The 13,353-nt window shown below is 39.2% G+C and overlaps 1 protein-coding gene across 7 annotated transcripts in view; it reads right to left on the bottom strand.

Annotated features, from left to right (window-relative positions):
• Positions 1–13,353, bottom strand: part of ZMIZ1 (zinc finger MIZ-type containing 1) — a 339,116-nt gene that overhangs the window by 262,443 nt on the left and 63,320 nt on the right. The gene's annotated exons all lie outside the window — the stretch shown is intronic.

The raw sequence follows: 13,353 nt of genomic DNA, 5'->3' as shown, positions 1-13,353 counted from the left end.
AGAATTTATTTCAGCTACAGAGCTACATGGTCATCTGCTTTTTTCATGAACTGGACAAAAGAGAGAATTGGGTATTTCCTGAGGTGCTTCTCTTGCTATTACTGAAAGCAATTCCCATCCCAGGGAAGGCATATACAGCCTGTTCCCAGCAAGTGACCAGGAGAGTGTATCCTGCATCCTGGACCCAGCACATGCACACCATTCCCAAAACATGGCTATCACCGTTTGCATTTGCTGCAGGACAGAGGACCAAACCAGACAGAGGACCAAACAGTAACCCTGCTGTTTGCCCTGACCAGTACTGACTCACAACATGCAATCCTGTACTACTTTTGAAGGCATAACAGTCTGTCCCAATCAAAATTTTCATTATGATGCACTAAATTATGCGCTTCAACACATAACAGAGACAAAACAAATCAGTTACCTTGGCAGACTTCTTCCTAAGAGATTAACCAAGGTGAGGGAATGGTGCTATTTGAGGAGTGGAAAAATTATCTATTATGAAGAGAGAATCCCATGAAGAACAGCACACATTATACAACTCTAACTTGATGCACCAGAAAGGGTGCAACTCAGCGTAACTCTCTGAGGAGGATCTGCCAAACAGTGCATAAAGCTGAGTGTAAGCATGAATGCATCCTAGTGGACTATGGAGAGAACACTATTTAAAGCAGCAATTAACTGCTCAATAGTTAATACAGTTGCTGGAAACAGTTTCACACTGGTAGGGACTAAAATCAACTGACACCCCTTTTATATATGAATACTGAGAGTACTGAAAAGCACTAATTCTGAACTTGATTAAAAAATGGAAAAAAGTAGCATGCTATTCATAAAAACCAACTTCTTTGCCTCCACTTGACACAGAAAGCACTTAGATGCAAATTTAAATATGCAATATTAACTGAAATGATTGGCATCTACCATTTATTTAACACCAGACTGAATGCGATCAGAAAGACAAAACACTGATGTAGTAAGTACAGGTTTTCATCAATATTTACAGAAAAGAATGCCACAAACACTTCAGACAATACGTATTTACAAAATACAATACATGGAGCTGACTGTCTAGCACAACTAAGGATAGATTATAATCTTACTTTAAAACTTCAGTAACAGATAATACCTTAGGTATCAACTAGAGGATAGATATAGTAACAGTCTTGGTAAGTTTATGCCTGAAGAAATAATGATTCAATTCTCATCAAGTAAAAGCAGATCACTTATACATTTCAAATTAGATTTTCTCCACACAATTTCTTGTACAAAAATCCAGTGCATTTTTGAAACTCTAATCTAGGGACATAAAACAATAACTGACACAACTTTATACACTACAGCCTGGTTCACTGCATTTTAAAGGTACTGATATATCTGATGAGTAAGATCAAGACATTTTTGCTCAAGTGGCTCATGCTGATTTGTGGATTGCAGAGCTGTGTACAAGTGCTGGGCTGAAGCAGAGGAAGAACAGTTTTGGTACAAGGATCAATGCAACTGAAATGTTCAGGGTTCAGTGATGTTTTTCTAAATTTTAAAGCTAAGTTAATGCACGGTCTGGATGCAGGAAACGGGGACATCAGGCTCTAGCTCTGCCATATATTATTACACAAATTATAGTCCACTTCTGCACCTGCAGCATTTATCCACAATAAAGGATATTCTTGGATATTCTTCCCAACTTATTTTGATGGTAAATACTCCAGGCAAAAGCAGCCTGTTCCTGAGTACTACTATAGCTGTTAAAAAGATAAAGAAATCATGAAGCTGCTGGAATATAAACCACAGTGGCAACCCTAGGATTATTTACATCAAAATTGCCAGAGATACTGACTAAAATGTGTATTTCTAACCGGAAGCAATTTGAAAAAAAAGTATATATATATAAAGTAAAAATATTTTACTTAATGTAATATAGTTAATCTATAAATTAAACACAAATTCAGACCTGAATTTCAAATCACAGTATTAATCATGGTGTTAATGACCTGAACCAGAATAATACAAATTTTAATACAAATTACTACATTTTTGCTGTTCCTCTTTATTACAAATGTTGTATTAATGGCTACTTAAAATCCAAATCTGTCAGCAAAAAGATACATGCTTAGTTATGATGTTAGAATTATATTTTAGAATTATGTGTGATATCTGAATATATTTACAGGTGATCAGAAGAAATAATATTCATTAACATTTTATTATAATATTCCTCAATGGAAGTAATTTCTATTTAATACCATTGTACAATTACAAATTGTACAACAGTGTTGCCAGATATTTTAATAGACTGGAAAAAACAATTTAAACATCAAGAATTTTTGCAACAGCATTTCATGTCATAGCATATTTCTTAATATCTTCATTTTATTACCATTATGATGTTAAAACTATAGGGTTCCCCAAAAGGCATGTAAAATCTGAAAACTGTCAAAGAAATAAATCACAGACTGAAATTAGATAAAGTGTTCTTCTCTTTGCTATAGCAAAGTGAAATACATACACAACTGGAATATCTGCTTCTTCTCATTTACTAAGCAATCTTTTGCACCTCTCCTGTCAACTCCTCAGAGGCACTGCCTGGATCTTCTTTCGGATGTTACATTTGCTAGTGAAATCACCGATGGACTGAAGCCAGTGGCAAAATTCCTACAGCAACTTAATGGGACCAGAAATTCAATTCTGAACATTCATAATCTCCTCTCTTAACTTTTCAAGTGGCAAAGTCATTCCCAAGTACGAATTTCTTTTCAGAAGTGGTTGACATCCTCCCACCCCAGCAGCAATAGAGCTTAACACATGCAATCACATATGGTGCTCAAACATCCCTGCCATCTGAAATCCAACAATTAATAGTTACCAAGGAACTGGAAGGGGTTTTGACAAGGCAAAATTGCTGAAATGCATTATTGACTTAGATTTTTATAATCCTTTGAAATGCACGCTTGAATTGCAAAAGAGAGTCATCACAAATGCAAACATTTTTTAGGTCTCCAAAAGCTGTACCTCGTGGTATATTTCAAATCCTTTACATTTAGCAGGAGAAAGCAATCAAAGAGATGAAAGAATATCAAGGATTAACATGTTTGCTCTTTCTTTAAAGGGACTGAGTCCCTGCGAGGGTTTTGTACAGCAATTAGTTCCAACCTACGAGAATCGAAGACCTCTATACCACATTTTCACATTCTCCTTGCCGAACCAGACACTGTACTCTGAGCCCTTCATTTCTAAATCGAGGTCCCTTCTAAATATATCGTGTCATGCATGCATGTGAAGGGCACACACCTGTAGTCTTTTACCACTGGCTAGCTCCACTCCTGTGCCAGAAAACGGGCAGGGTAGCTGCTGGTCTAGGACCTGGCTGCACATGAACTCTTCCAGTGATGAGGGCTCATTCCCAAATACAGCAGTGAAGAGCACAGACTAGTAGCAGATGGACAGAAAAGGTCCCTGCATGGGGCGGCTTTTCATTCTGCCCGCTGGCCTCAGCATGCGGCCGCTCAGTGCTCCTTCCAAGCTGCCAACACAAAGCCACACAAGGCAGGAATACCACCCCCCCCCACAGATCCCTGCATCCATCTTTTCTTACAGACAGCACCAGCACATTGCTGGGGAGCCCTGTGGCAGCTGTGAACAGGCAGGGAGGTTTCCTTCACAGGGTGAGGAGGTGTTACATCGGACTGTGCGTGACTTGGCTTCTCCCTTGAACTGCACCGGGGGAAACTGAAAGAGCCTCCCAAAACCTTTGGACTGGGTAATCCTGCTCCTGGAGATCTCACCATACCTCAGGCAGATGGCAAAACCAGTTTCCAGTCTGCAGGTGCAAAAGAACCAAGCCAGAACTCTTCAAACACTCAGCAGACATCTAACATCCCTGAGTGGCCGCTGCCCTGACTGACTGTGTGTGCCAACAACTCTGTGCATGACTCCCCCAGGGCTCACACTGCCATCCTCAGCTACTTGGACATGCTGCTGCCCCAGTTAATATAAGGCATCATCCAGGGATCAGCACTCACCCCCTACTCTTCTGTGGCAACAAAAAATGCAAGTAATGAGCGAGACATGCCAAGTCAGACAAATTACCCGAACTCCACTAGCAGCTTACAGTAACTTGCCTGCCTCTGGAAGAAATCTGGGAGCTTTTAAAGGACTCCTGCCTCATGCAGGCTGTGGGGAAGGTGATATGCAAAAGGAAGGGTGCTCTGCAAAGTAAGCTCCTCCATGTCCTCATCTGTGTTTCACTCTCACAGAGTCTTCACTTTGTGCTATGGCCAACCATCCCTCTGAATACCATAACACACATATGGGGAGATATGGAGAACACATACTGAGAAGCTCCTGTTCTTAACACTGCATGTAAAATGAAGCTGAAAGAGTGAGGTTTTTGCTAATGAGACAATCGAATGGCTCACTGCTGTCCTAAAAGCTGGTTCCACTCCTGGCCACGCTCTTCTGCTGCCAACCTTGTGCTGGCTCTGTCATTTGACAGACTACAGAAACCTATTCACTTCAGCTCAGCAAAGACTCAGAAGGGTGGATGTCTTTGGGCAGTTTAGTGAACTGCTTCAGCTAAATCAGGAAGACTTAATGGTGGGCAGCTACATAATTGCCCAACTAGGAGAGCTGACCTACTCAAGGGGATGCAGTGCAAACACTGCATGTTTGGGGTGCATGAGATGCAAGGAGCACGAGATCCATCTTCCCCTTAGTTGGTGGCTTCAGTTATCTTACAGAACTTCACTGATAAATGCTAGATCACAACCATGCCACAACTCTTTCCTTTAACCTGACCTGAGATACTTGCACTACTGAAAATATAAATAAGAATTACAATTACATAGGTTTGCTCCTTTATCATGCTACAGCTCTCCTCAAAGTGCAGACCTTTATTAGAACATCAGCTAACGTGTTTATATATTTCCTTGCAAAATAGTACCCTATCTTTAGTCACAAACAAAAGACTGACAGTAAAGCAGACAGCACTTTTCTCAGCATTAATCTATTATTCTACAGTTATGTTAACCTCTCAACTCTCTCTTGTAGACCAATACACTTAGAACAGTCAAAGCCTCTTTGTACCTAGTATTTCTTGACCTGGAGTTCTTAAACTCTGTCACATTCTGCCCATTTCCTCTGCTGAAATGGCTGACATCCCAGCTTTCATCTTCTTTGATGCTTTCTTTTTCCAAATAACAACCTAACCAAACTGCCCAGAAACTTGCTTTTTACAGGTCTTACAGATTACCACACACTCTTAAGTACACAGACTGAAAAGAGGGACTGAAAAAAAGCATCCTACAACATCTTCATGTTAAGTCTTAGAAGATTCTGATTTCTCTGGGTACACTAGAGCTCCTACTCATGGGAACACCATGTGGACAGCAAGGGCAGGAGAAAAAAATTACCAAAAATCAGACCAAAAAAATCACATTTTCTGTAAACTTCCCTATGTTTTTATGTTCTTGCATTTGAACTTTCTGATGAACAAAATCAGAAAAATATTTTCCTTCTTGTTCTTCTAATTCTTCGTATTTAATCTCAGTAGAAAAACAATTCTTTCAAAATCCAGTATTTGGAATAATAAAAAGTGGCATTCTAACAGGCAATCCAATAATTTTAAAAATTCTGTGGTATTTCAACAACTATTTAGTTGAGAACAATTTCAACAGTTTACTGTTAATCCTCCTATGCTACCACAATTACAGCTTCTCCTTGTACAACAGACAATATTACATGTGTTGTTGCCAGTGACAGATTGCCTGTACCTTTCCAGTAAGGGTACACCAGGCTTCGAAGATAGAGTCAAGCTCAGAAAATCTAGTGCATAAAAATCCCACGAGCAGATGAAAGTCTGAAATACATAGCTAATTGATAGTAGACAAAGCAATGGCCAAAAGCAGCCCAGGCTGCTGCCAGAAGGCACAGGGCTGCCCCACGACTACTGCTGCAGCTCTCCACATTGGCTGAACAGGAATAGTAGTAGCAAGGGGAATGGCAGGCGAGGTGGGAAGTTTTCCAGAACGAGATTTACAGCCCTGCTATTTAAATATACCTTGCATAATAGCATATGAAAAGGGGTCAGTACTAGGACAATACTCTGCAAGACTCAGTTTATAAAAATAAAGCAGACAGCTTGAACATGAAGTACAATTTACACACCGCTATGGAGAGAATTCTTACTTTTTCAGCACCATGTCACCTTTTTTGTCTTTTTGAAAAACCTTTAGTTCATTTCCATCCTTCTGCCCCTGAAAAGATTTATAAAAATCTGTAGCTGGGGAGAAAGGAGATTAAAAAATTAAAAGAAAAAAAATCAGGAAAAAGGAAAAAAGAGAAGGCAATGTGATGCACCAATTATTCTGAGTGTGTGTAGAGAAAGTGAGTGGTGGGATGAGGCTGTGAGCAGGAGAGCAGACAGCCCTGGCTGATGAGGCACCACTGACCCCAGCAAGATTATTCCCTCCATCACTCAGGGATGTGAGTGCTGCTCTTTCTCTGTCCTCTCAAGAGGTCACCGTCTCTCACAGGCTACCACACCAAATCCCCAGGCTTCTCCTAGGCCAGGCTTAAGGAAAAGGTTTACAGAACCCAGAAAGGAAGGTGGGAACAACCACAGCTACTCCCACTAATCACAAAATTAGTGTCTCCTGAGTCTCTCCCAGCTGTACTCATCAACTCCGGGGTTTGGTTTTTTCCACAGGGCTGTGAAAAATCAATGAGATTTGTGCTGCAAACTGATCATTATGACAGGGAAAGCTCTGCAATGAAATTGATTTGTGTAACTCTAACACCACTACTTGAACTCCCCTATAACTTTAGGGGGCAGACACTCAAGAACTAAGACAAAAAGGTGTGAGGGCTAAAGCACCTTTCTAAGCTGAGTCTTCCTTATTAAAGGAAATTAGCTTTGAAACAGTTCAAATGAAAGAAAAACAGCAGAGATGTGGAGTGAGAAATAGTTCAGTAAATGAATGAAACCAGACTCATACATTTTATAAATTACATGCAGCAGCAAAGATTAAAGATTCTGATTTGTCCCCTGTGTTTTGTCCTCATTTCACCTCCTCACAAGTGTAGCACTTGACTATCTGTATTTCCATAAAATCTCAAACACTAAATATGGAAAGTCTAACATGAATATGGAAAAGAGAAAGCCATAATGAGAAACAGAAAAGCTGGCTGTCATTTTAACCCACAACTAATAGTTAAGTAGCTTGCACCAAAATAAGTCCACCCTGAATCAAGTGCCTTGGTCAGTTCAGCAGGTGCATCACACAATAGATGAAGCACTGAAGCAGGAATTGAGAGCTGTTTTCTTTCTTTAACACTTCACTTTTCAACATGATTTGTGACAAACTATGTCTCTTGTGGAAGGAAAAGCAGGGACTCACTACTGCAGACTCAAATGTTGAAGTTTTGGTGCACAGACTGCCTGTTGCTTTGAATGAGCAAATGGGGGTCAACCCCCCAGTGAAAACTAGTCCCTGCTGTAATACAAATGGTAATGAAAGAACTACAAGAGGGTCTCATCATTTAAAGCACTTGGAGCTGCAGCCTGTTCTTCCTACAGAAAGTGCTCAGCTGTCTGGGGGAAATGGCACATATGCACCAGAACTCCATGTTCAGTATCCGCAGTGACATCAAACAGCAGACACCAAGTAAGACCACACACGTGTTCCAGCATCTGGGAGCAGGACAGTACATACATCACAGTACTGCACCTGATGAACAGATACAGTGTGCATCTGGATGGCATCTACCTGACTCACAGGAACAACCAAGTACAAGTCCAGACACATGTGATTACAGGTACAAAAACCCTCACAACATCACACAAGAATCACACATCCATTTTACTCTTCCACAGGCTGTATTACTAAATCGCTGCAAATGCTAACCCAAACCAGTAGAAACTTTAGTACATAAAAAGCTACTGTATAGCAATTAAATAACAGCAATTATCAGTTACTCAATAAAATCTTTAAAAGACCAAAACATACAAACCCCATCCAGTTTCATTAGATTAAACGACCTTATCAGACAAGGTTTGTCTCCACTACCATTAATTAAGGAGGTTTGGAACACATTTCAGGAACAAAGAGACCAAGCCCACCATAATGGTTTGCTTTGCTTTCAATCTGCTTAGCTGCCCTCCATTCTGGGTCAATTTGTACTTATTCCTAGAGAAGAAGCAGAAAATACAACCAGAAGAGTAGATATCCCATGGCACAAATGTCTTCACCATAATTCTTCTCCTCCTATTACTACGCTAGTGGAGCTCAAAGATGGTGCCCACCACTCCTCAAACATCAGGAACGTATTGTGCAAATGTCATCAAGTGAAGGAGAGAGTTCAATTTCCCCAAGAGACACTTCCACAAGAGAAAATGATAGACTTCATAACAAGTTTGCAATGCAAATAAGCAAGTTAAAAGCCTTAATGGTATGACTCAACACCATTTTAAGTGGGCAGAAGTGTTCTGTTACGTCCCATTGCTAATTTCTTCTTAACCATTAATTATACTCTAGTGAGAGGAATTATGTATTTGCAAGTAGGTATCAGTGGCCTGTTGAAACAACCATGCTGTGGTACATTGCTTCATAACAACAGAGGAATTTCTGTTCTCTGAAGACCATATTCATTGGTGAAAGCATATAATATATAAATGTATCAATAAACACACAAAATGTATCATAAGAATTTTTGGTCACAATATTCAGGAACAATAGAAGATACAGACATACAATATAGTATTTAATTTCTGTGTTACACATTACATTTCTTTCAGAAATGACTGGATTAGTGGACCCCTGTGAAAGAAAATTCATTCCTATGGAGAACTTTTAAGCATTCTTATGAAGGTTTAAATACTGTGTTTGGAGCAGGTAGAAGTTATAGCAAGCAGCCTGGTGCCTACAGCTCAAGAACAGACTGTAATGAGGAACAGAGTGCAAACAAAATTGAGCCTCAGAGAAAATGGAAGGAGTTTCTCAGGGACAGAAAAGACTACAGAGTTTCAGGCAACGCAAAAATCTACTGAGTTGGATAAAATCTGCTCTCAGGTTAAGACTCACCTGCAGAAACAGAGCAGAAAAGAGCAAGTTTCTCATAAACTCTTATTTTCACTTTTTAAATTTAGCATGCTTTGTATTTATTTTTTCTATTTAAAAAACCCCAATTATTCCAGTACTTATTAATATGCACAGTGGCTGGCATCCTTTTGCATAAGGTACTAGCCACACAGGCATGTAACAAGCCCAAAATATTACCTCAAATGCTTGAAATCATGACCTTGTCTTTATTTCAGAAGTCAAACTACTGTCAGACTGGATTTTGCAGCATAAAGGAAATGGAAAACCCTGAGCAGGACCTCTAGACTAGAATCTTTGTGATTTCACAGTCAAAACCAACAGTTCAGTAGGACCAGATTAGAAAGGCTGAGCACAAAGACACCACATCTTCCTTGCTGTTCAACATACCATTCCTAAAACATGAACAAAGAGTAAGCTGCCCAGGCTCACACATGGTACCCCTTTAGGAAGTGTGTTTATCCATGCTGTAAGAGCTGAAGTAATAATACCAAATGCTGGCAAGAGCCAAGTTCTCCTCCTGTAGACCTCAAATATATGGTTACACTGCTCTGACATGCCCATGCTATTCCCAGAACAATACAAATATTTCTGCAAAAGGTTGTGCTATGTGAACGTACCAGAGGAGGGTAGTATTTGCTTGGGCATCTCTCTATGGCATGCCATTGTGTTGCTTAGGAATGCCCTAAAATAGCAATCAATTGCTGAACAGTTTTGTTAATCTGCATGTCAATGATTTACTCAGTGTCTTGGTCCCATACAAGTCTACTACCAGGTTTTGACCCTTTTTTTTAATCTCCAGATGACATTCAGTTGGGAAGAGTATAACGGTCAGGGCACCTTCAGCTCCCTCAACATGAAAATTTCTGATGGAAAGTTGACTTTTAATGTACAGCAGTGTCTGGTCTCCCACTGTAATCTCAGATTATTAGAAGATATATTTGGACATTGTACAGGGGGGGCAATTTACTTCCAAGAAAGTCTGTCATTTCTCACTAAAAGATTAACAACAAATCTTGTACTACTGTGGGACTCCCTTTTTCCTTTCTATGAAAGGACATTACCACTTATTCTTCTGTTCCCTCATTAACATGAAATCTGGAGGTTTGAAATCTCAACAATTATGACAGTAATCACAATTTACAATCAAAATAAGATTAAAAACTGGTTAAATTAATATAACATGCTGTTTTCCTCAAACAGCAAAAGCTAGAAGCCTGCTGAAATGCAGCATTCTCATCACAGCAGTGAGTGTTCTGTCCTTTATGCTGCTCTAGCAGCTGCAGTCCATCTATTTGTTTTATTTGGCCTTTTGAACATCTGCATAACTTGCATTCTTCAGATACTAGGTTACTTCTTTCTCTGGATGTGGGGGTGGAGAAAAGGGAAGGGTGACAGAGCCCAATAGCATACCTGATTTTGAAATCCACCATATTTAAAGTCAGACACACAGACTTCCAAACTTTAGATATTTTATACTCATAGAAAAATGAAGAAAAACCTTTATTTTCAGGTACAACTTTTAACAATTCACTTCTAGGTATGTATAACAAAATTATTAGTAAGACAACCAGCACAACAACCATGCCTTCTCAGCTCCAAAAACATTAATTCAACTAACTCCTATGGCTTAGTGCAAGTTATAGTCTGTGAAGAGCTAGAAGAATAATTAACAGATCACCTCTGACCTAAAGTCTGCTAATTATTACAACTAAGTCCCATAGCGCAGTGATAGCACAATAAATGGGCATAAAACATGCAGGTCTTGCTATGGATACTGTTTAGACTATTGCAACCACTTTGTTAGAAGTGTGGGTCTAAACCCACAACCGAGAATTATTTGTCCTTTTTTTTTTCCCTCCCCAGCCAGTACTCCTCAGGCTTCACTGCCTGCTCAAATGGTTTGTGACAAGCACAGGAAATGAGAGAATGAGAATCACTGAAACCAGTGACAGAGGAAGCCAGGCAGTGAGAAGTTTGCAAGATTGTTTGCTGCCATAATTTGCCTTGGTGCATGAATTAATACCACACCAAATTTTACTCAGTCCTACCTACAGTCATTATGAAAACCAGCAAAAGCTGCCCCTAGACTCTGAGTCAGTATAATCTACTGAAGCAGAGTACAAATCAAAACACAGATCAGATACACTGTAAACTACCAGAGTTCCAGCAGATTCACATCAATTTATAGAATTTATTTTATGAGTCTAAATAATGGTAGCTCACCAAGCCTCTAACACAGACTAGTAAAGAGACTAGGAAAAACCCTGAAACTAGGGTAGGCAGTGCCAACTCTCCAGGAAAGGACAGGCATATTATAGAAAGGAATAACCAGAGCTGCAGCAGCAGCCATCAGCTTCAGAAGCAGCCATGATTAAATAATACATCAAATTAAGACACACAAAAACATGCCATATTTCCCACTACAGTCCAACTGCGTTTGTTTAATAAAAAATAGGTTTTTCACTAGGCTTCGACTTCTTTCAAAGTTGCACCTCATTTCTAGTTAGTCATGAAGATCAGATTACAAACTACCTGGTCTTTTCACACATTGCAACACTCATTAAGAACCAATGACTCCTGACCTTGGATTAAGAAATCTGAGGCAGGTTAGATTATCAGCCTGAAATGAATGAAACTTAATTGCTCCATCAAAACATTAAATGTAACTCTGAAGAAATGTTCACATCCACAAATAATTATTTTTCCAACTGCACTGTCTGACATAATTAAAACCCCTCTACCTACAAATCTTGTCCTGACAGTTAAACAGAAATCCCTCTGTCTCTTCATTTTCACACTAAGAACTAGTTTTAAATTTCTAAAGTGGAGAAACATCAAACCAAAATTGTTTCTTAAGGTGATTTATTTCTCATTTTTGCTACGATTTCTTTAATGAACAACTACAGTCCCTGAAAGACGACAACAACTGGACAGAGGCATTACAACAGTTGCCATCTCTTTTCATCTGGCAAGTAGGTAATGTTTCCAACATCTTTAATTTCCTATAGCCACAGGGGACTTTAAAGGAATCCAAGAGAAACTTGTAGACACTACTGAAAATCATCAATAATTGCAGCAGCCTTCTGGTTTCAGCCATATTTACCATTCACATCTTCTGTCACATAGGGAAGAGCGGTTGTGGACGACATCAGGCATTTCAAGAATCATTTCATACACTTAGCTCTTCCCTGCAAACAGCTCATCTCCATACATGCGAGAGAAATGTAAAAAGCTGGAGGAACTCTTAGGCAAGAACACTTTGCTATTCAACTGGGCAAGTAAAACCTATTATAACAATTCACAAATGACTGAGAAAAGTCTCAGTTAAATTGCTTAAAATTTCCTGCATAAATAATTCTCTATCTGGGAGAGGTTGTTTTGAAGAGGAAAAATAAATGCAGGAGAAAACAGATACATATCTGATCACAGAAGCAATTGATTTGGACCATTTAGAGAACAAATCCAAAACCTGCAAGTGGGCTTCTGACTTGATAATGGAAGTGCCAGTCAAGTTTAGCTGTCCTCATCCACAAAAAACCCAGCCAATGCATCTGTGTGTCACTATTAGTAATAACACTTTTGCACTAATATACAATAAATTACACTTTCTCCTTTCTAAAGAAGCTGATTTTTAAAATCAGCTAGAACCTGATCTTATTGTGATGTCTTAGTACAACATATGTATGAAGGATTTTGATTCCATCAGTTTTATTTTCCACCCTTTTAGCCTATTTGATTCTATATAAAATACTAAAGAACTCATTTAAGCAGTCCCTTGACTTCACTGGGGAACACATTACTTACACTTATGTTAGCACAAGCAGACATTGAGCATGAGAATGCTGCAGCCACTGAGGTTCGAAATGTTGTTTTATTATCCTAGCAGCAAGTCACACTATGAACTGCAATAAAAGCCCTTAACATTTTATTCATAGTCATGGTCATATTAGGTCAAGTGCTTGTGAATAAACTCTAGAGGACAGAGGTCTGGCTTCGAAACCGTTGTTACCAATTGGTTGCATTTTAATACATTTATTATCCAGCTCAAATTGCAGAGCTGTGACTTAATTTCATCAGGGACAAAATGTTTGTAAGATAAGTTTGAAAAGAGCAAGAGGAAGAAAAATAAATATGCATCTACATAAGTATTCTTAGAGCCACCCAGACACATGAGATGATGATGTTGCTCTGGTAACTGTGACACCACACTAGCACACATGCTTCCAGTCACTCCATTAATAATAACGTTTTGCCA

The sequence above is a fragment of the Agelaius phoeniceus genome, chromosome 9, assembly GCF_051311805.1.
Source record: "Agelaius phoeniceus isolate bAgePho1 chromosome 9, bAgePho1.hap1, whole genome shotgun sequence".
Taxonomy (NCBI): Eukaryota; Metazoa; Chordata; class Aves; order Passeriformes; family Icteridae; genus Agelaius; species Agelaius phoeniceus.
This window is presented reverse-complemented; position numbering and strand designations above follow the sequence as displayed.